The 21200-nt window shown below is 44.8% G+C and overlaps 1 protein-coding gene across 1 annotated transcript in view; it reads left to right on the forward strand.

Moving 5' to 3' along the window:
• Window positions 1-1701: 1701 nt before the first annotated feature.
• The window catches only part of LOC119947716 (PDZ and LIM domain protein 5-like), a 200106-nt gene continuing 180607 nt past the window's right edge, over window positions 1702-21200 (forward strand). The window contains exon 1 of the mRNA XM_038769339.1: window positions 1702-1739. The gene's annotated coding sequence lies outside the window, so the exon portion shown is untranslated. The remainder of the gene's footprint in view (window positions 1740-21200) is intronic.

Below are 21200 nucleotides of genomic sequence, written 5' to 3' on the forward strand. Positions count from 1 at the left end.
GGGAAAGGTAATCCTGCTCACTTGGAAAAACCGCGGTCTTGCGTGCCAGAGTGATTCCACGCCTGGTTGGAGAAGGTCTGGGAACCGGGCAAGTGTGGAGTGCCGCGAGGAAATAAATCGAACTAAATAGCACCCTGTGTTCCAGGAAGTCAAAGACGGATCTTATTATAGAGCGGGTCCTTTTAAAGCACTCTCCATGCCAGGCGTCTCTGGCCGCTTTCTTATCCAACAGAAAGTGACATCATTCCTGCTATCACGTTGGTGGGGGTGGGGGGCGGGGGGAAAGGACATGCTAGGAGCAGTGGGTAACGTGGCAACCTTCCGTGCCCTTCTCAATGCATCCTGCTTCCAGAGGGCAAACAAACAGACCCTGGGCTACTCGGTGAGCCAAATGGTTTCCGCACGAGCTCAGCGTTCCCCGGATTAGAAGCGATGACAAATGCCCTTGAAAAAGGCCTGCTCTTGATTCTGCCGTGGGCCTATCAAACTTCCATCCCGACGGGAGTAGCGGGGGAAGAGAGGAAATTCTCAATGGAACGTAACTCCCCATGCCAGATGCGGGGGTAGGGGGTGCGTGCAGAAAGGTCTCCTTTTTTTTAATAGAGTATTTGTTAATAAGCGCTTACTATGTGCCAGGCACTGTACTAAACAGCCGATTCGGTTGGACGCAGTTCACGTCCCACTTGGGACTCACCATCTTAATCTCCATTTTACAGGTGAGGGAACGGAGGCACAGAGAAGCGAAGCGACTTGCCCGAGGTCACAGAACAGGCAAGTCGTGGAGCTGAGATTAGAACACAGATCCTTCTCTCTTCCAGACCCGTGCTCGATCTACTAGATCATGCTGCTTCTCCTTGATACTGAGAAAATTGGGCAAAGTGGGGTTCAGCTGACTATAATAAAAATAATCATTGTCATATTTGTTAAGCACTTACTATAGGTTGAACACGGAACTAAATGTTGAGTGCAAGGCATTTGGGTCAGGACACGGTCCCTGTCCCACGTGGGACTCACAGGGTAAGAAAGAGGGAAAACAGGAATTGAATCTCTGTTTTACGGATGAGGGAACTGAAGCCCAGGGAAGCTAAGTGACTTGCCCAAGGTCACGCAGCAGAAAAATGGCAGAGCTGGGATTAGACCACTGACTCCCAGGCGGCCCAGGCTCTACCACTAGGCCACGGAGCTCTAGTTGGGTCAAGGGATTCCTCCTCCTCCCATTTCCCCGCTTCCTTCTCCTCTCAGGAAACTGCTGTTTCATTTCATTAAAGAGAAAGTCTTGGATTAGGTTTATTCCTTTTTTTAAAAAAAAGGTATTTGTTAACTTTTTACTATGTGTCAGGCACGGTTCTAAGCACTGAGGTAGATGCAATATCCGCAGATTGGACACAACCCCTGTCCAAACTGGTAATCATGGTCTAAGTAGGAGGGAGGGCAGGTATTTAACCTCCATTTTACAGGTGAGAAAACTGACTTGACCAAGGTCACACAGCAAGGAAGTAACAGAGTTGGGATTAGAACCCAGATCCTCTGTCTCCTAGGCCTGTGCCCTTTCCCCTAGGCCACCCTGCTTCTCTCTGGAAGCCTTGCTCCCTACCCATCACTCTTGGGTAGTCAAGTCAAGGATAAAGAGTCTGTTCTTGTCTTTTCATTTTTGCAGACTGGTTCGGCTCCGGATGAAGATCACCTTCCAGTGAGTGATCAAATACCTGCTGATGAACCCCAGCTTCCCAGAGCTGAAGGTCAGTCATTCAGTCACTTGTATGTATTGAGCACTTAATTGTGCTCAAAACACAAAAGTGTTTGGGAGAGTACAATATGACAACAGACACATTCCCTGCCCAAAATGAGCTCGCAGTCTAGAGGGGGAGGTAGGCATTAATATAAATAAATACAGTGACAGGTGTGGACACAAGTGCTGTGGGGCTGGGAGGGGGATGAATAAAGAGAGCAAGTCAGGGTGAGGCAGAAGGGAGTTGAAGAAAAGAAAAGGGGGCTTAGTCCGGGAAGGCCTCTTGGAGGAGATGTGCCGGGGGAAGAGTAATTGTCTGTGGGATATGAGAAGGGAAGGCGTTTCAGGCCAGAGGTAGGACGTGGGTGAGAGGTCAGTGGTGAGATAGATCATCATGATCATCAATCGTATTTATTGAGCGCTTACTATGTGCAGAGCACTGAGATAGATGAGATGGAGGCACAGTGAGAAGGTTGGAATTAGAGGAGTGAAGTGTGAGGGCTGGGTTGTGGGAGGAGAGTCGAGAGGTGAGGTAGGAGGTGGCGAGGTCGTTCAAATAAATAGTGAGGAGTCTCTGATGCGGAAGTGGATGGGCAACCACTGGAGGTTCTTGAGGAAAAATCAAGTGGTCACAAGGGGCTGCAAAATGCCTTAGGGGCAAGTTTTCGGGTTGGGAGAAGCAGGGAGATGGGAGCAAAGGCAGAAATGGAGAGACAGAGACATTCATTCGTTTTTACTAAGCGCTTTCTGTGTGCAGAGTACTGTACTAGCTACTTGGGAAAGAACAGTACAACAATAAACAGTGACAATCCCCACCCACAATTTTTTGTGCCTCGGTTACCTCCTCTGTAACATGGGGATTAAGACTCTGAGCTGTGTGGGAGACGGGGACCGTCAAACCTGATTATCTTGTATCTACCCCTGTGCTTAGTTCCCCTGGCACATAGTAAGTGCTTAACAAATACCATTCTTTTTTTTTAAAAAAAAAAGGAAGAAAGATGCAGAAAAGGACATATAAAGAGAGGCAAAGGGACCAAGATACAAATATATATAGTAACCCGATAAGTCCTTGCCTAAGGTTACACAGCAGGCAACCGGCACATTCGAATTTAGAACCTAGGTCCTCTGACTGTCAGGCCCCGTGGTCTTTCCGCTGGGCACCTACCATCGCCCTAATTACTAAATTAGGTTATTCCGATGTGCCTGTTGAATTCCAGAGGCACTCATTTCTGGAATATGACAAAATGAAAGACACGGAGACCAACAACCTTCTGGCACAGTAGTCAGACAGAATGAAGGGGAGGCCGGATTGAGCCGGCGATCCTTGTTCACCAAATCCCACAACAGCAGAACCTGGAAACACCCACTGAAAGCTGAAGGTAGGAGACTTCAGATAAACAAAGGAAACACTTTTTTTTTTTTACACGGCGAGTGATAAACACATGGAATGCGTTACCACAGGAAATTGTGCAGGGAGAAAATCTCAACAGCTTCCAAAGTGCTGAACTAAATTCATGAGTGATGAGAGCCACGAAGGGCCTTCACTAGGGAATGGATATTTCTCCTTTAAAAAGTATGGGGGGGGGGGGGATTATCAGGTTTTATTACTTTTGAAAAAATTGGGTTAAATAAGGTTTAACTTTAAAGATTGGGGTTTTATTTTTATGGTTCACTTGCAACACCACCTGTATGGAGAATTTCTCCACTTTCCAGCAGGTTGGCTAAGTATCCGCTTGATACCTCCGTTCCCTGATCAATCAATCAATCAATCGTATTTATTGAGCGCTTACTGTGTGCAGAGCACTGTACTAAGTGCTTGGGAAGTGCAAGCTGGCAACATATAGAGACAGTCCCTACCCAACAGTGGGCTCACAGTCTAGAAGGGGGAGACAGAGAACAAAACCAAACATACTAACAAAATAAAATAAATGGAATAGATAGGTACAAGTAAAATAAATAAATAAATAGAGTAATAAATATGTACAAACATATATACATATATCAATCAATCAATCAATCGTATTTATTGAGCGCTTACTATGTGCAGAGCACTGTACTAAGCGCTTGGGAAGTACAAATTGGCAACACATGGAGACAGTCCCTACCCAACAGTGGGCTCACAGTCTAAAAGATATACATATATACAGCTGCAAGGACCCTGATGGTCCTTACAGCAGTTAAAGCACCTTGCTTACTTTAGGTATCAGACTCAATCAATCGGTGGTATTTACTGAACGCTTACTATGTGCAGAGCACTGCACTAAGCGCTTGGGAGAGTACAACAGAATTAGCAGGCACGTTCCCTGCCCACAACAAGCTTAGAGTCTATTCATTCATTCCTTCAATCGTATTTATTGAGCACTTACTGTGTGCAGAGCACTGTACTAAGTGCTTGGGAAGTACAGTTCAGCAACAAATAGAGAGAATCCCTGCCCACAATGGGCTCACAGTCTAGAGGACTCCAGAATCAACTCAAATCCTATCCGAATCTTGCCTTCCCGGGAACGGCTCTATAACATCTCCAAGATCCTCCCCTCCCCTTCCACCTCAACAGTTGCATCAGCCTCCTCGCTGGCCTCCCGGCCTCCAGTCTCTACCCTCTCCGGTCCAAACCTCACTCGGCATCCAGGGTTCGAATCCCGGCTCCGCCCCTCGCCTGCTGTGTGACCTTGGGCAAGACGTTACATTTCTCTGTGCCTCGGATACCTCATCTGTAAAACGGGGATATCGACTGTGAACCCCAACTGGGACAGTGATGGTGTTCATTCAGTCATTCATGCAATCACTCGTATTTATTGAGCGCTTACTGTGTGCAGAGCACTGTACTAAGTGCTTGGGAAGTACAAATGGGCAACATATGGAGACGGTCGCTACCCAACAACAGGCTCCCAGTCTAGAAGGGGGAGACACACATAAAACAAAACAAGTAGACAGGCATCAGTAGCATCAGAATAAATAGAATTATAGATATATACACATCATTAATAAAATAAATAGTGTAATAAATATGTACAGATATATACCGGTGCTGTGGGGCTATGGTGTCCAACCTGATTACCTTGTATCCTCCCCCCCAGTGCTTAGGACAGTGCTTGACTCATAGTAAGTGCTTAACAAATACCATCGTCATTACTATTATTATTAGTAAAGCATCATTCCGACCATTGCCTTTCAGGACTTCTGTCGGCTCCCTCTCCCACTACTATCTTCGCTCCTCTCCCACTTCACCCCAGCTCGCACACTTGCTTCTCTCAAGCCAACCTACTCACTTTGCCTCATTCTCATCTCTCCCACTCCCATCCTCTTGTTCACTCCCTCTCTCCCCACCCCCGGAAATCCCTCCCCTTTCACCATCAATGGTATTTATTGGGCGCCTACTGTGTGCAGAGCACCGTCCAATATAACATCTGCCCTCCCTCCGCACATCCGCCAAGCTAGCTCTCTTCCTCCCTTCAAAGCCCTACTGAGAGCTCACCTCCTCCAGGAGGCCTTCCCAGACGGAGCCCCGCTTTTCCTCTCCTCCTCCCCATCCCTCCCACCTCCTTCCCCTCCCCACAGCACCTGTATATATGTTTATGCAGATTTATTTTACTTGTACATATTTACTATTCTATTTATTTTGTTAAGGATGTGCATCTAGCTTTATTTCTATTTATTCTGACGACTTGACACCTGTCCGCATGTTTGGTTTTGTCGTCTGTCTCCCCCTTCTAGACCGTGAGCCCGTTGTTGGGTAGGGACCGTCTCTATATGTCGCCAACTTGTACTTTCCAAGCACTTTGTACGGTGCTCTGCACACAGTAAGCTCTCAATAAATACGATTGAATGAGTGAATGAATGATAACAGCTTCACATCCAGCGGACCAGAGCTCTCCCCATTTCGAAGGCCCTTCTGAAATCCCATCTCCTCCAAGAGGACTTCCATGATTGATATCTCATCTCCCCCCCAGCCCAATTTCTCCCACATTGCAACTTCAGCACTTTCTTGTCACCAGTACCCCTTCTAGATTGTGAGCCCGTTGTTGGGTAGGGACCATCTCCGTATGTTGCCAACTTGTACTTCCCAAGCGCTTAGTACAGTGCTCAGCACACAGTAAGCACTCAATAAATACGACTGAATGAAGGAATGAATGAATAAGCGCTAAATAAATATGATTGACTGACTACTCAGCTCTCCCTCCTCTTTCCACCCCATCTGCCTACACATCTTTAAACTTGACTGTTTCCACCTACCTGCAATTCATTTTAGTGCTCATCTTCCCCGCGGAGCCTACGTTCCTTGAGGACAGGGATCACATCTAACTCTACTGTACTCACCCGAGAACATGCTGCAGTGATTGGCACAGTGTAATCACTCAATACATACTACTGATTGCTCGATAATCAATCAATCAGTCGTATTTATTGAGCACTTACTGTGTGCAGAGCACTGTACTAAGCTCTTGGGTGTGAGACGAGTACACGAGTACCTTTCGCACAAAAACCTAAAGAAACTTCCAATTCTTCACAGAATGGGGAGGAGGGAGATTTCCCCATAAGATACAGATTTGCAGCACACTGAAAAATGAGCAAACTCCCCAGACATCACATTCCACAATGCGTGCGGAATCTATGGACAACAGCGTAAATATGGACAATTCATCACATATATACTAAGTCGATTTGTCAACTTGTGAAATTCCGATGAATGTGTCATTTGGCTTAAGCCCTTTTTGACAGTTAGGAGGGTTTAGAAAATCTGAACCATATTTTTAAGGATGAATTTTTTTTTTCTGATTTATTCAAGGTATTAAAAAAAAAAAAGTACTGGAGTAGATTCAACCTAATCAGGACAGAGCCAGTCCCTGTCCTCTGTGGGTCTTAGTCTAAGAACAGCTATCTAATCCTCATTTTTACAGATGCAGAAACTGAGGCAGAGAGAAATTAAGTGACTTATCCAAGGTCACACAGCAGGCAGGTGGCGAGACGGGATGGATGCTCCGATCCAACAGCAGCACCGTGCATAGTCTTTAAAACCAACGTTCACAGTTGGCCTGACTCATGACACCATATTTCAGAATTTTAAGCTGAGGGTGAAGTGTTTTAACACTGCTCCCACTGGTGTAAACTCCAATCGATCAATCAGTTGTATTTATTGAGAAGCAGCGTGGCTCAGTGGAAAGAGCATGGGCTTTGGAGTCAGAGGTCATGGGTTCAAATCCTGGCTCCACCAACTATTAGCTGTGTGACTTTGGGCAAGTCACTTCACTTCTCTGTGCCGCAGTTCCCTCATCTGTAAAATGGGGATTAAAACTGTGAGGCCCCCGTGGGACAACCTGATCACCTTGTAACCTCCCCAGCGCTTAGAACAGTGCTTTGCACATAGTAAGCGCTTAACAAATACCATCATTATTATTATTATTGAGCACTTACTCTATGCAGAGTATTCATTCATTCAATTGTATTTATGGAGCGCTTACTGTGTGCAGAGCACTGCACAAGCGCTTGGGAGAGTACAATATAGCAATATAGCGGACATATTCCCTACCCACAATGAATTTACAGTCTAGGGGGACAAACAAAGAGAAACAGCGTGGCCTAATTCATTCATTCAGTCGTATTTATTCCGAGCTTACTGTGTGCAGACCACTGTACTAAGCCCTTGGGAGAATACAATGCAACAATAAAGAGTCTCGTTCCCTTTCCGCAATGAGTTTATGGAAAGAGCAAGGGCCTGGGAGTGAGAGGACCTGCATTCTCATTCCAACTCTGCTACTTGGCTGCTGCTTGACCTTGGACGAGTCACGTTGCTTTTCCGTGGCTCAGTTTCCTCATCTGTAGGATGGAGATTCAATACCTTTCCTTCATTCAGTCATACTTACTGAGCGCTTATTGTGTGCAGAGCACCGAACTAAGAGCTTGGGAGAGTACAGTACAACAACAGACACATTCCCGCCCACAACAAGCTCACAGTCTAGAGATATCTGTTTGCCTTCCTACTTAGCCCGTAAGCCTCATGTAGAACTGTGCCTGCCCTGATTATCTTGTAATCTACTTCAGTGTTTAGAACAGTGCTTGGCACAACCTAAGAAATATCACAATTAGTATTATTATTATGTCATTATTAAGCACTGGCAACATTTCTAGTTAGAAATCCATAAATGATTATCCATACATTTATATCCATCATTTACTTATATCAATGTCTCCTCCTCTGGACCGTATCTGTTGTATTGTACCCTCTCTCCCAAGCAGTTAGTACAGTGCTCTGTAATAATAATAATGATGGTATTTGTTAAGCGCTATGTGAGAAGCAGCATGGCTCAGTGGAAAGAGCCCGGGCTTTGGAGTCAGAGGTCATGGGTTCAAATCCCGGCTCTGCCACTTGTCAGCTGTGTGACTTTGGGCATCACTTCACTTCTCTGGGCCTCAGTTGCCTCATCTGTACAGTGGGGATGAAGACTGTGAGCCCCCCGTGGGACAACCTGGTCTCCTTGTAACCTCCTCAGTGCTTAAAACAGTGCTTTGCACGCAGTAAGCACTTAATAAATGCCATTATTATTATTATTATTATGTGCAAAGCACCGTTCTAAGTTCCGTACGCAGCAAGGCCTCAGTAATCAATCGATCGCGTGATTAGGAACTACCCACCTCTCAGGGAACGGCCACGTCTACTTTTCACGGGGAGCAACAGGAAGAGGGAAGGGACAAGCAGCAGAGGGAAAGAGGAAGGAAGACGGTGTGGGAGTCATCAGGCTGAAGAGGCTCGGAAAACAGAAGTGATCTGAACAAAAGGCAAAAGTTCAGCCTTTGGGGACAGCCAAAACAAACACCTTTCACTGTTTTCGGATGAATTTTCCACTGGGCGTTCCCCGTCTTGAAACAGGCCGTGGCAGCGCCCGCCCTCTGTCTCCGTTAGCACACGGAGGCTCTTGCCCTCCCGCCCCTCGGCCGCCCACCCCTTGGCCTTCTGGAAAGTCTCCCTCCAGGGCAAAAGGGCCGCTTGGATGTTAACATTTTCCACTCGGGTCGCGCCAGCATAATTCCAAGGGATCAATCTCGCCCTCCGGCTTCAACAAGAAAAATGCAGAAATCTCAATTGTCCCATTCCTCTCTCATGACGGTGGTGATTATTATCCTTGCCAGCCGCCTCCCTGGGAACCTGACATCACAAGCATGCTTTTCTTCATGTTCTAGGGGTCCAGTCCAGCCAGGTGCAGACCCCACAGGACATGTGAATTCCTGGTTGGTTAGGGAGAAAGCCTGGGCAGACCTCAAGTGGCCTGCACTTCCCTAGCCGACTACGGCCAAATTTCACATCCAAAATAAGATTAGACAGGTGTGATGAGCAAAAGCCAGGAAAAACAGTTCTTTTTGTCCAGCGGGAATGCGTCCTTTGTCCCTCTGGGGCTATCCTTCTCACTATACCTCGAACTCTTCTATCTCGCCGCCAACCTCTCACCCACATCCTACCTCTGGCCTGGAAGGCCCTCCCTCCTCATATCAGACAGATAATTGCTCTCCCCCACTTCAAAGCCTTATTGAAGGCACATCTCCTCCAGGAAGTCTTCCCTGACTGAGCCCTTCTCTACTCTTCTCCCACTCCCTTCTGTGCCATTCATACTTGCTCCTTTATTCATCCTCTCCCCCTTCCCCATGGCACATATGTATCTATCTATATAGATGTATATGTATATATACATATATACATATATATCTATGGCACATATCTGTATACAACTGTATATATCTGAATTTATCAATTTATTTATTTATATTAATGCCCGTCTCCCCCTCTGGACTGTGAGCTCCTTGTGGGCAGGGAATGGGTTTGATGTTATACTGTACTCTCCCAAGTGCTTAGTACAGTGCTTTTGCACCCAGTGTTCAATAAATATGATTAACAATAGAAGCGATGGCCAGGTAGGAGCACCACTGTGGTTCCTAGAGGGTGTGTAAATATGATTAATAATAGAAGCGATGTCCAGGTAGGAGCACCACTGTGGTTCCTAGAGGGTGTGTCTGGTGATCAGTGCTTTTTTTCCAGCTGAATAATGTCGTGAAAGGGGGCAGTTCCAGTTACACCGGCCTCCAGACTGCTTCAACCCACCCGGAGAAATGGATTCAATTCATAACTGGAAAATTATAACGATAATTATGGTACTTGTTAAGCGCTTGATATGTGCCAAGCACTGTTCTGAGACCTGGGGTAGGTACAAGCTAATCAGGTTGGATACAGTCCCTGTCCCACATTGGGCTCACAGTCACTTAAACAGTGCTTGGCACATAGTAAGTGCTTAACAAACACCGTAATTATTTTTTACAGATGAGGTAACTGAGGACCAGAGAAGTTACGCGATTTGCCCAAGGTCACACAGCAGACAAGTGGTGGGGCCGGGATTAGAACCCACGTACTGAGATTGCGGGCTGTTTTGAGGAGTCACAGTGAAGTTATTTCCAATCAAAAATGCTGAAGCTTTAATCAATCAATCAATCAGTCGTATTTATTGAGCGCTTACTGTGTGCTGAGCACTGTACTAAGCGCTTGGGAAGCACAAGTTGGCAACATATAGAGACGGCCCCTACCCAACAGTGGGCTCACTGTCGGAGTTATTTCTCCTAACCCCTTTCCTGAAAGGTTATTTGGATGTCAAAACACGAATAAGGAAGCAGGATGGTCTAGCGGATAGAGGCCAGGACTGGGAGTCCGAAGGACCTGGGTTCTAATCCCTGCTCCACCACTTATCTGTTGTGTGACCTTGGGAGAGACACAACTTCCCTGTGCCTCAGTTCCCTCATCTGTGAAATGGGGATTAAGACTGTGAGCCCCCCATGGGACAACCTGATCACCTTGTAACCTCCCCGGCTCTTAGAACAGTGTTTTGCACACAGTAAGCGCTTAAGAAATGCCATTATTATTATTAACACAGTAAATGCTTAACAAATGCCATAAAAAACCCCACCCAAAACTGGGAAGCAGCATGGCTTACTGGAAAGAGCATGGGCCTGAGATTCAGAGGACATGGGTTCTAATCCCACCTCTGCCACTTGTCTGCTGTGTGACCTTGGGCAAGTCACTTCACTTCTCTGTGCCTCAGTTACCTCATCTGTAAAATGAGGATTAAAAATGTGAGCCCCACATGGGACAACCTGATTACGCTGTATCTGCCCCAGCACTTAAAACGGTGCTTGGCAAATAGTAAGCGCTTAACGAATACCATTATTATTATTATTCTCTGGACCTCAGTTACCTCATCTGTAAAATGGGGATTAATACCCATCCCTCCCGCCTTACCTCCTTCCCTACACCACCTGTATATGTGTATGTATATATGTTTGTAAGTATTTATTACTCTATTTATTTGTACATATTTATTCTATTTATTTTATTTTGTTAATGTTTTGTTTTGTTGTCTGTCTCCCCCTTCTAGACTGTGAGCCCGCTGTTGGGTAGGGACCGTCTCTGTATGTTGCCAATTTGTCCTTCCCAAGCACTTAGTACAGTGCTCTGTACACAGTAAGCGCTCAATAAATACGATTGAATGAATGAATGAATGTTAAGCGCTTACTATGTGCCAAGCACTGTTCACAGTGAGCCCCAAGTGGGACACGGACTGTGTTCAACCTGATTAGTTTGAGCCCGCTGTTGGGTAGGGACTGTCTCTATATGTTGCCAACTTGTACTTCCCAAGCGCTTAGTACAGTGCTCTGCACACAGTAAGCACTCAATAAATACGATTGATTGATTGACTGATCTACCCCAGAGCTTAGTACAGTGCCTGGCACATAGTAGACACTGAACAAATGCTATTTTTTTTTTAAAAAAAGGAAGCAGCAAAGCCTAGTGGGAAAAGCATGAGTGAGAGGACTAATCCCGGTTCCCCCAGTTGCCTGCTGTGTGACCTTGGGCAAGTCATTTAACTTCTCTGTGCCTCAGTTTCCTCAACTGCAGACTGGGGATTAAATCCTTTACTCCCTCCTATTTAGACTGTGAGTTCCTTGATCAATCAATCAATCGTATTTATTGAGCGCTTACTGTGTGCAGAGCACTGTACTAAGCGCTTGGGAAGTCCAAGTTGTCAACATATAGAGACGGTCATCATCATCATCAATCGTATTTATTGAGCGCTTACTGTGTGCAGAGCACTGTACTAAGCGCTTGGGAAGTCCAAGTTGGCAACATATAGAGACGGTCATCATCATCATCAATCGTATGTATTGAGCGCTTACTGTGTGCAGAGCACTGTACTAAGCGCTTGGGAAGTCCAAGTTGGCAACATATAGAGACGGTCATCATCATCATCAATCGTATGTATTGAGCGCTTACTGTGTGCAGAGCACTGTACTAAGCGCTTGGGAAGTCCAAGTTGGCAACATATAGAGATGGTCATCATCATCATCAATCGTATTTATTCAGCGCTTACTGTGTGCAGAGCACTGTACTAAGCGCTTGGGAAGTACAGGTTGGCAACATATAGAGACAGTCATCATCATCATCAATCATATTTATTGAGCGCTTACTGTGTGCAGAGCACTGTACTAAGCGCTTGGGAAGTACAGGTTGGCAACATATAGAGACAGTCATCATCATCATCAATCATATTTATTGAGCGCTTACTGTGTGCAGAGCACTGTACTAAGCGCTTGGGAAGTACAAGTTGGCGACATATAGAGACGGTCCCTACCCAACAATGGGCTCACAGTCTAACCGTGTCCAACCTGATTAACCTGTATCTATCCCAGGGCTTAGAAACACGCACGACACACAGTAAGCACTTAGATAACTATAAAAACAAAAATAACTTCCCCTTTGAAGTCGGACACCCTGCCCCGGCCTTCCACGGGCCACGATCCGGCGCGCACGGACCGGCTGAGTGATTGCGGATGGGAATTCCAGAATTTTTATCCTCTCTCAGCTGGAATCGGGATTTCTGACACTGAAGGCCAGGAGGCCTTCCCAGACTGAGCCCCTTCCTTCCCCTCCCCCTCGTCCCCCTCTCCATCCCCCCATCTTACCTCCTTCCCTTCCCCACAGCACCTGTATATATGTATATATGTTTCTACATATTTATTACTCTATTTTACTTGTACATATCTATTCTATTTATTTTATTTTGTTACTATGTTTGGTTTAGTTCTCTGTCTCCCCCTTTTAGACTGTGAGCCCACTGTTGGGTAGGGACTGTCTCTATATGTTGCCAGTTTGTACTTCCCAAGCGCTTAGTACAGTGCTCTGCACACAATAAGCGCTCAATAAATACGATTGATGATGACGATGAAATCCTCCCGACTGGCCCGGGGTGGGGTGGCGGGGAAGTTGCTTCGAACAAACAGAGGAAGTCAAGAAATCCCCGGCCCCGTGACTCATTCTCCTGAAACTGAATTTAATTCTAAAGTTGTTAGCTTCCTCAAGCTTTTAATTTCAATTAGCAGTTTGCGTCACTATTCGGTAGTTGCCGGATACCCCAATTTTCATGCCCTCTCCTAGCCTCAAAACAGTGCTGTTTTCACGTAGCTACCTTGCCTTTGGCCATTCAACTCCCTGCAAATGCTTCTCTATCCAGAATCTGCATGGTTTTTTTTTTTTGTAACACTGTAAGTATCCTCCCCAGCGCTTAGAACAGTGCTTGGCTCATAGTAAGCGCTTAACAAATACCAACATTATTATTATTATTTAGACTAGACTTTTAGACTGTGAGCCCACTGTTGGGTAGGGACTGTCTCTATATGTTGCCAGCTTGTACTTCCCAAGCGCTTAGTACAGTGCTCTGCACACAGTAGGTGCTCAATAAATACGACTGATTGATTGATTGATCTATCACAGGGATTAGTACAAGGTGGAGCCTTAATAAATGCCATAATTTTGATTAGCTTGAAGGTTTAAGCACTGTATTCAAATAATTTGGGAAAAGTTCCCAATTTATTTTTCTAAGGTCATTAATAATAGTGATAATTATTATTATTGTAATAGTTATTATTATTACAGAGAAGCAGTGTGGCTCAGTGGAAAGAGCACGGGCTTTGGAGTCAATGGTCATGGGTTCAAATCCCGGCTCCGCCAGTTCATCATCGGCATCATCAATCGTATTTATTGAGCGCTTACTGTGTGCAGAGCACTGTACTAAGCGCTTGTCAGCTGTGTGACTTTGAGCAAGTCACTTCACTTCTCTAGGCCTCAGTTACCTCATCTGGAAAATGGGGATTGACTGTTAGCCCCCGGTGGGGCAACCCGATCACCTTGTAGCCTCCCCAGCACTTAGGACAGTGCTTTGCACATAGTAAGCGCTTAGCAAATGCCATCATTATTATTATTACTATTACTAATAATAGTGCTTTGCACATAGTAAATGCTTAACAAATTCCATTATTATTACTATTACTAATAGTAATAATAATAATTATTATTAGTAATAATTATTAGTAATACTACTACTACTACTACTAATATTATTAGTAATAATAATATTACTAATAATAGTAATAATAATAATGGAATTTGTTAAGCATTTACTATGTGCAAAGCACTGTATTAAGTGCAGGGGTGGGTACAAGCAAATCGGGTTGGACACGGTCTCTGTCCCACGCGGGGCTCCCAGTCTCAATCCCCATTTTACAGATGAGGGAACTGAGGCCCAGAGAAGTAAAGTGATTTGCCCAAGGTCACACAGCAGACACGTGGCAAAGCCAGGATTAGAACCCATGACCTTCTGACTCCCAAGCCTGTGCTCTATCCACCAAATCTTATTTTAACTCACATCCCCTCTCCTGGGGTGGCAGTGCTTCAATGGGTTCAGTGTTTCGAGTGGCTCATTACAAAACACAAGCAAAAATCTCCTTTTCCTACAATCCTCATCTTTCTCTCCTATCCTCCCAAAGAGAGCGTGAACCAAAAAACGTAGGGCGGATTTAACTTGAAATCCCCTGACCATTCAGATTCCTCTTTTAAAATTTCTGAAACTCGAATCCTGGACATAAGCTTGGAAATATTTATCTGGGGATGTCGGGTCCCAGACCTATTTTGGGTTCGCCTAGGACCTACAGAATTTCAGATAAAAATCCAAGGGATAATTGGGTATATATGTACCATCAAATCAATCACTGGTACTCATTGAGAAGCAGCGTGGCTCAGTGGAAAGAGCCCGGGCTTTGGAGTCAGAGGTCATGGGTTCGAATCCTGGCTCCGCCACATGTCTGCTGTGTGACCTCGGGCAAGTCACTTCACTTCTCTGAGCCTCAGTTCCCTCATCTGGAAAACGGGGATGAAGACCGTGAGCCCCACGTGGGACAACCTGATCACTTTGTATCCCCCCCAAGCGCTTAGAACAGTGCTTTGCACATAGTAAGCGCTTAACAAATGCCAACATTATTATTATTATTATTGAGCGCTTACTCTGTACAGAGTAAGACTGTGAGCCCCCCGTGGGACAACCTGATCACCTTGCAACCTTCCCAGCCCTTAGAACAGTGCTTTGCACATAGTAAGTGCTTAATAAATGCCATTATTATTATTACTATTATTATTACAGAGCAATGTACTAAACACTTGGGAGAGTACAGTACAATAGAGTTGGATACCCATGCGTCACTGCATTTCTTCACTTTGACGTTCAGAGTACTGGGCAGAAATCACATCGCGTCACCACCCACCGCGGGCCTTTGCCATGCTTTCTTTTAATAATAATAATAATAATAATAATAATAATAATAGCATTTATTAAGCGCTTACTATGTGCAAAGCACTGTTCTAAGCGCTGGGGGGGGATACAAGGTGATGAGGTTGTCCCACAGGGGGCTCACAGTCAACCCCCATTTTACAGATGAGGCCCAGAGAAGTGAAGTGACTTACCCAAGGTCACACAGCTGACAAATGGCGGAGCCGGGATCATCCAATTTGTACTTCCCAAGCACTTAGTACAGTGCTCTGCACACAGTAAGCGCTCAATAAATACAATTGATGATGATGATGATGATTTATCCATGAGCGTTGCTGAGGGAAGTTTGAACTCCGAGGTCCAGAAGAATGAGATCTCTTTATTCAGGCAGAAGAAAACCACTGTTATTTTAGTTAATGCTTTGAAATCCCAAGGAGAAGAAACATAAATCTTTGGGTAAAGAGGAAGGGTTTTTTTTTTTTTAAAGTCATTTTGTGGTTTATAATAACCAAATCACAAAAATATTTAAAATTCCAGCCGCACGTTTCTCCAATCAGCAGTGCCATTCCACTTCTGTTTCTCTCCGGGACGCTTCCCGACGGTCAGGGATTTTTGATGCCGGTAAGGATTTTCCGGAGAATTCCTACCCAAAAGTCGGGTAACCTTGTAACCTCCCCGGTGCTTAGAACAGTGCTTTGCACATAGTAAGTGCTTTAATCATTTATTAGAGGGGAGGCTCAGTGGAAAGAGCGAGGGCTTGGGAGTCAGAGGTCACGGGTTCGAATCCCGGATCCACCACTTGTCGGCTGTGTGACCTTGGGCAAGTCACTTTAGTTCTCTGGGCCTCAGTGACCTCATCTGTAAAATGGGGATGAAGACTGTGAGCCCCCACCGTGGGGCAACCTGATCACCTTGTAACCTCCCCAGCGCTTAGAACAGTGCTTTGCACATAGTAAGCGCTTAATCATTTATTAGAGGGGAGGCTCAGTGGAAAGAGCGAGGGCTTGGGAGTCAGAGGTCATGGGTTCGAATCCCGGCTCTGTCACTTGTTGGCTGGGTGACCTTGGGCAAGTCACTTTAGTTCTCTGGGCCTCAGTGACCTCATCTGGAAAATGGGGATGAAGACTGTGAGCCCCCACCTTGGGGCAACCTGATCACCTTGTAACCTCCCCAGCGCTTAGAACAGTGCTTTGCACACAGTAAGCGCTTAATCATTCATTAGAGGGGAAGCAGCGTGGCTCAGTGGAAAGAGGGAGGGCTTGGGAGTCAGGTCACGGGTTCGAATCCCAGCTCCACCACTTGTCAGCTGGGTGACTTTGGGCAAGCCACTTAACTTCTCTGTGCCTCAGTGACCTCATCTGTAAAACGGGGATGAAGACTATGAGCCCCCACCGTGGAGCAACCTGATTACCGTGTAGCCCCCCTAGCGCTTAGAACAGTGCTTTGCACATAGTAAGCGCTTAACAAATACCACCATTATTATTATTATTATTATTAGAATACTGACGTGCCTCATTGCCAGGGGGAAGGAGAGGCAGTGCCAATCACACATCGGGAGCGGAATTCCACTCCCCGTGGGAATGTCTGGGAATGGCTTGGTGCCCGAATTCTTTTGTGAGTACATTTGGGCACCTCTCCGCCCAGAAAGACACGGACCTCTTCTTCCCAGGTGGAAACCTTGTGTAAATGGACTTACGGGGCCTGGATTTTCAAAATGCAGAGGAAAAACGCTTTCTTTAGGGGAACGCAATGGGTTACGGAGCCACTTTCACTTAACCAGGGAAGAATGTTTGTACATATTTATTACTCTATTTATTTATTTATTTATTTTACTTGTACATATCTATTCTATTGCCTGCTGCCTTCACTTCTCTGTGCCTCAGTTTCCTCATCTTTAAAACGGGGATGAAGATGTGGGACAGGGACTGTGTCCAGCCCTGTTAACTTGTAACTACCCCAGCGCTTAGTACAGTGCCTGGCACATGGTAAAGGTTTTATTTTGTTAGTATGTTTGGTTTTGTTCTCCATCTCCCCCTTCTAGACTGTGAGCCCACTGCTGGGTAGGGACCGTCTCTATATGTTGCCAACTTGGACTTCCCAAGCGCTTAGTACAGTGCTCTGCACACAGTAAGCGCTCAATAAATACGATTGATTGATTGATTGACCTGTAGGAAAAACAAGTGCTCTCTGTTACCCCTAAATGACCTCCGTCCACTTGGGATGTATGGGGCGTCCCCATTTCCAAGAAGAAGGGCCTCCAGGGTTGAATTAACTCTCTGCAGGCTGAGACAGGGTGGCTGAAGACTTGTACTTCCCAAGCGCTTAGTACAGTGCTCTGCACACAGTAAGCGCTCAATAAATACGATTGATGATGATGATGATGAAGACAATTTGCCCTCCAACTGCAAACGCACCCTCTCCTCTTTCCATTCTCATTAGCTTTTGCCCCATTGCTCCGTCTTCTCCAATCAAAAATAATCATTATCATAATCGGGGGATTTGTTTGGCACCTACTATGTACCACACACTGTATTAAGCACTGGGGAAGCTGCCAGATCATCAGGTCAGACCAGTCTCTGTTTCATATAACATTTGTCTGTATATGTTGCCAATTTGTACTTCCCAAGTGCTTAGTACAGTGCGCTGCACATAGTAAGCGCTCAATAAATACGATTGATGATGATGATTTGTTTCATAGAGAAGCAGTGTGGCTCAGGGGAAAGAGCCCGGGCTTTGGAGTCGGAGGTCATGGGTTCGAGTCCCCGCTCCACCACATGTCTGCTGTGACCTTGGGCAAGTCACTTAACTTCTCTGAGCCTCAGTTCCCTCATCTGGAAAATGGGGATTAAGACTGTGAGCCCCCCGTGGGACAACCTGATCACCTTGCATCCCCCCAGCGCTTAGAACAATGCTCTTTTAGACTGTGAGCCCACTGTTGGGTAGGGACTGTCTCTATACGTTGCCAACTTGGACTTCCCAAGCACTTAGTACAGTGCTCTGCACACCGTAAGCGCTCAATAAATACGATTGATGATGATGATGCTCTGCACATAGTAAGCACTTAACAAATGCCAACATTATTATTATTATTATCCACAGTCTAAGTAGCAGGAACAGCAGGTTCATTCATTCGCTCATCCAATCATATTTATTGAGCGCTTACTGTGAGCAGAGCACTGTACTAAGCGCTTGGGAGAGAACAATACAATAATGAATAGACACATTCCCTGCCCACAAAGAGCTAGAGGGGTATTTGTACCTCATTGTATAGATGAGGTAACCAAGGCACAGAGAGGCTAAGTAACTTGCCAAAGGTCACACAGCAGACAAGTCGTAGAACTGGGTTTAGCACCCAGGTCCTCTGAGTCCCAGGCCCATGCTCTTTCCACTGGTCGTATTTCCTAGCAGCAGCAGCAGGAGAATTCATTCATTCCTATTTACTGAGCGCAAAGCACTGTGCTAAGCACTTGAGACAGTACAATAGTACAATAAACAGACACATTCCCTGCCCACAAGGAGCTCACCATCTAGAGGGGGAGGCAGATATTAATATACATACATACATAAATAAATTGCAGATATAGTAGTAGTTGACGTGGCATTTATTGAGCTCCTACTGAACACAGTGCACTGTACTAAACGCTTCAGAAGTATAACAGGAGCACAAGCAATAGGAAGCAGGGTTTAGTGGAAAGAGAAAAAATCACTTACTTTCTGGGCCTTCGTTTTCTCAATTGTAAAATGGGGTTAAGACTGATTACGAGCCCCGTGGAGGACAGGGATCGTATCCCGTTTCATAAATCTTGATCTTCCAAAACGAGCTCACAGTCTAGAGGGGGAGACAGACATTAACCATTAATTGATTGATATTCAGCGTCCTAATAAATCTGTGGCATTTGTTAAGTGCTTACTACGTGCGAAACATTGTTCTAGGCCCTGGGGCGGATCCAGGCTAATCAACTGGGAGCCAGTCCATGTCCTTCGTGAGGCTCATGGTCCAAGTGGGAGGAAGGACATCATCATCACCATCATCAATCGTATTTATTGAGCGCTTACTACGTGCAGAGCACTGTACTAAGCGCTTGGGAAGTACAAATTGGCAACATATAGAGACAGTCCCTACCCTACAGTGGGCTCACAGTCTAAAAGGACAGGCGCCGAATCCCCATTTTACACATGAGGAATCTATTTTATTTGTACATATTTATTCTATTTATTTTATTTTGGTAATATGTTTTGTTTTGTTGTCTGTCTCCCCCTTCTAGACTGTGAGCCCGCTGTTGGGTAAGGACCGTCTCAATATGTTGCCAACTTGGACTTGCCAAGCGCTTAGTACAGTGCTCTGCACACAGTAAGCGCTCAGTAAATACGATTGAATGAATGAATGAATGAAGCACAGCAAAGTTAAGAGACTTGCCCAGGGCCCCACAGCAATCAAGCAGCCCGAGCCGAGATTTGACCCCAGGTTTTCAGACTTCCAGGCTTCCACTGGGCTTCGTTGCTTCTCCTATGTCGTAGGAGCTTGGAAAAATACACTTCCCATTATATTTATATAGAGAAGGAGCGTGGCTCAGTGGACAGAGAACGGGCTTTGGAGTCAGAGGTCATGGGTTCAAATCCCGGCTCCGCCGACTGTCAGCTGGGTGACTTTGGGCCAGTCGCTTCACTTCTCTGGGCCTCAGTTACCTCATCTGTAAAATGGGGATTAAGACCGTGAGCCCCACGTGGGACCACCTGATCACCTTGTAACCTCCCCAGGGCTTAGAACAGTGTTTTGCACATAGTAAGCGCTTAATAAATGCCATTATTATTATATTTATGTTTAAGATTATGCCGCACTACTTCCGTAATTCAAACCCACTAAAGGTTTTTCTTCCATGTCTCCAAAATCCAGCCGTTACTTTCAATTTTAAGGACAATCCTAATCTCCCTGGAAGCGGGGGACCCTCAGGAGTCAAAGAAGCACGGCTGGCCATTTTTACCGTCAACCGTAACGACAGCCCCCCAAGAGAACAGTCCCCCCTCTTTGGAAACTGGGGGGCTCCTCACCTTTCAGGACTGGGTTGGAGCAAAGTTGGTAACAGTCAGTGGACTTCTAGCAGAATGCTATAATTTACTGGACGCCAGAGTACAAATCCTCCCTGTAATTTACACTTTCTGTAGCTCCGAGTAGCCACAGGAGGTTACTGACTCAGAGTAATAACACTTCAGAGCAAACATTTCCACTCCTAAGCAAATAACTGCTTTTAGAACGGTACATATGTTTATTCATATACACACTCACAGTGTGTATATTACATACATACATATATTACATATATATAATATATAATTATTAATAGTATTATATTATTTATTATATATTATATAATATAATACAAATAATATATATTATTTATCATATATTATTATATATTATTTATTATTATATGTTACATATATACATATACATATATTACTATATATACATAGTATATTACATAGTCATCCTTTCACAATCAATAAATACGATTGATGATTATTATATATTACATATATATTATATATATCATTTATTATTATATATTACATATATACATATACATATATTACTATATATACATAGTATATTACATAGTCATCCTTTCACAATCAATAAATACGATTGATGATGATGATTATTATATATTACATATATATACATATACATATATTACTATATATACATAGTATATTACCTAGTCATCCTTTCACAATCAATAAATACGATTGATGATGATGATTATTATATATTACATATATATACATATACGTATATTACTATATATACATAGTATATTACCTAGTCATCCTTTCACAAT

The sequence above is a fragment of the Tachyglossus aculeatus genome, chromosome X5 (assembly GCF_015852505.1).
Source record: "Tachyglossus aculeatus isolate mTacAcu1 chromosome X5, mTacAcu1.pri, whole genome shotgun sequence".
NCBI classification, from domain to species: domain Eukaryota; kingdom Metazoa; phylum Chordata; class Mammalia; order Monotremata; family Tachyglossidae; genus Tachyglossus; species Tachyglossus aculeatus.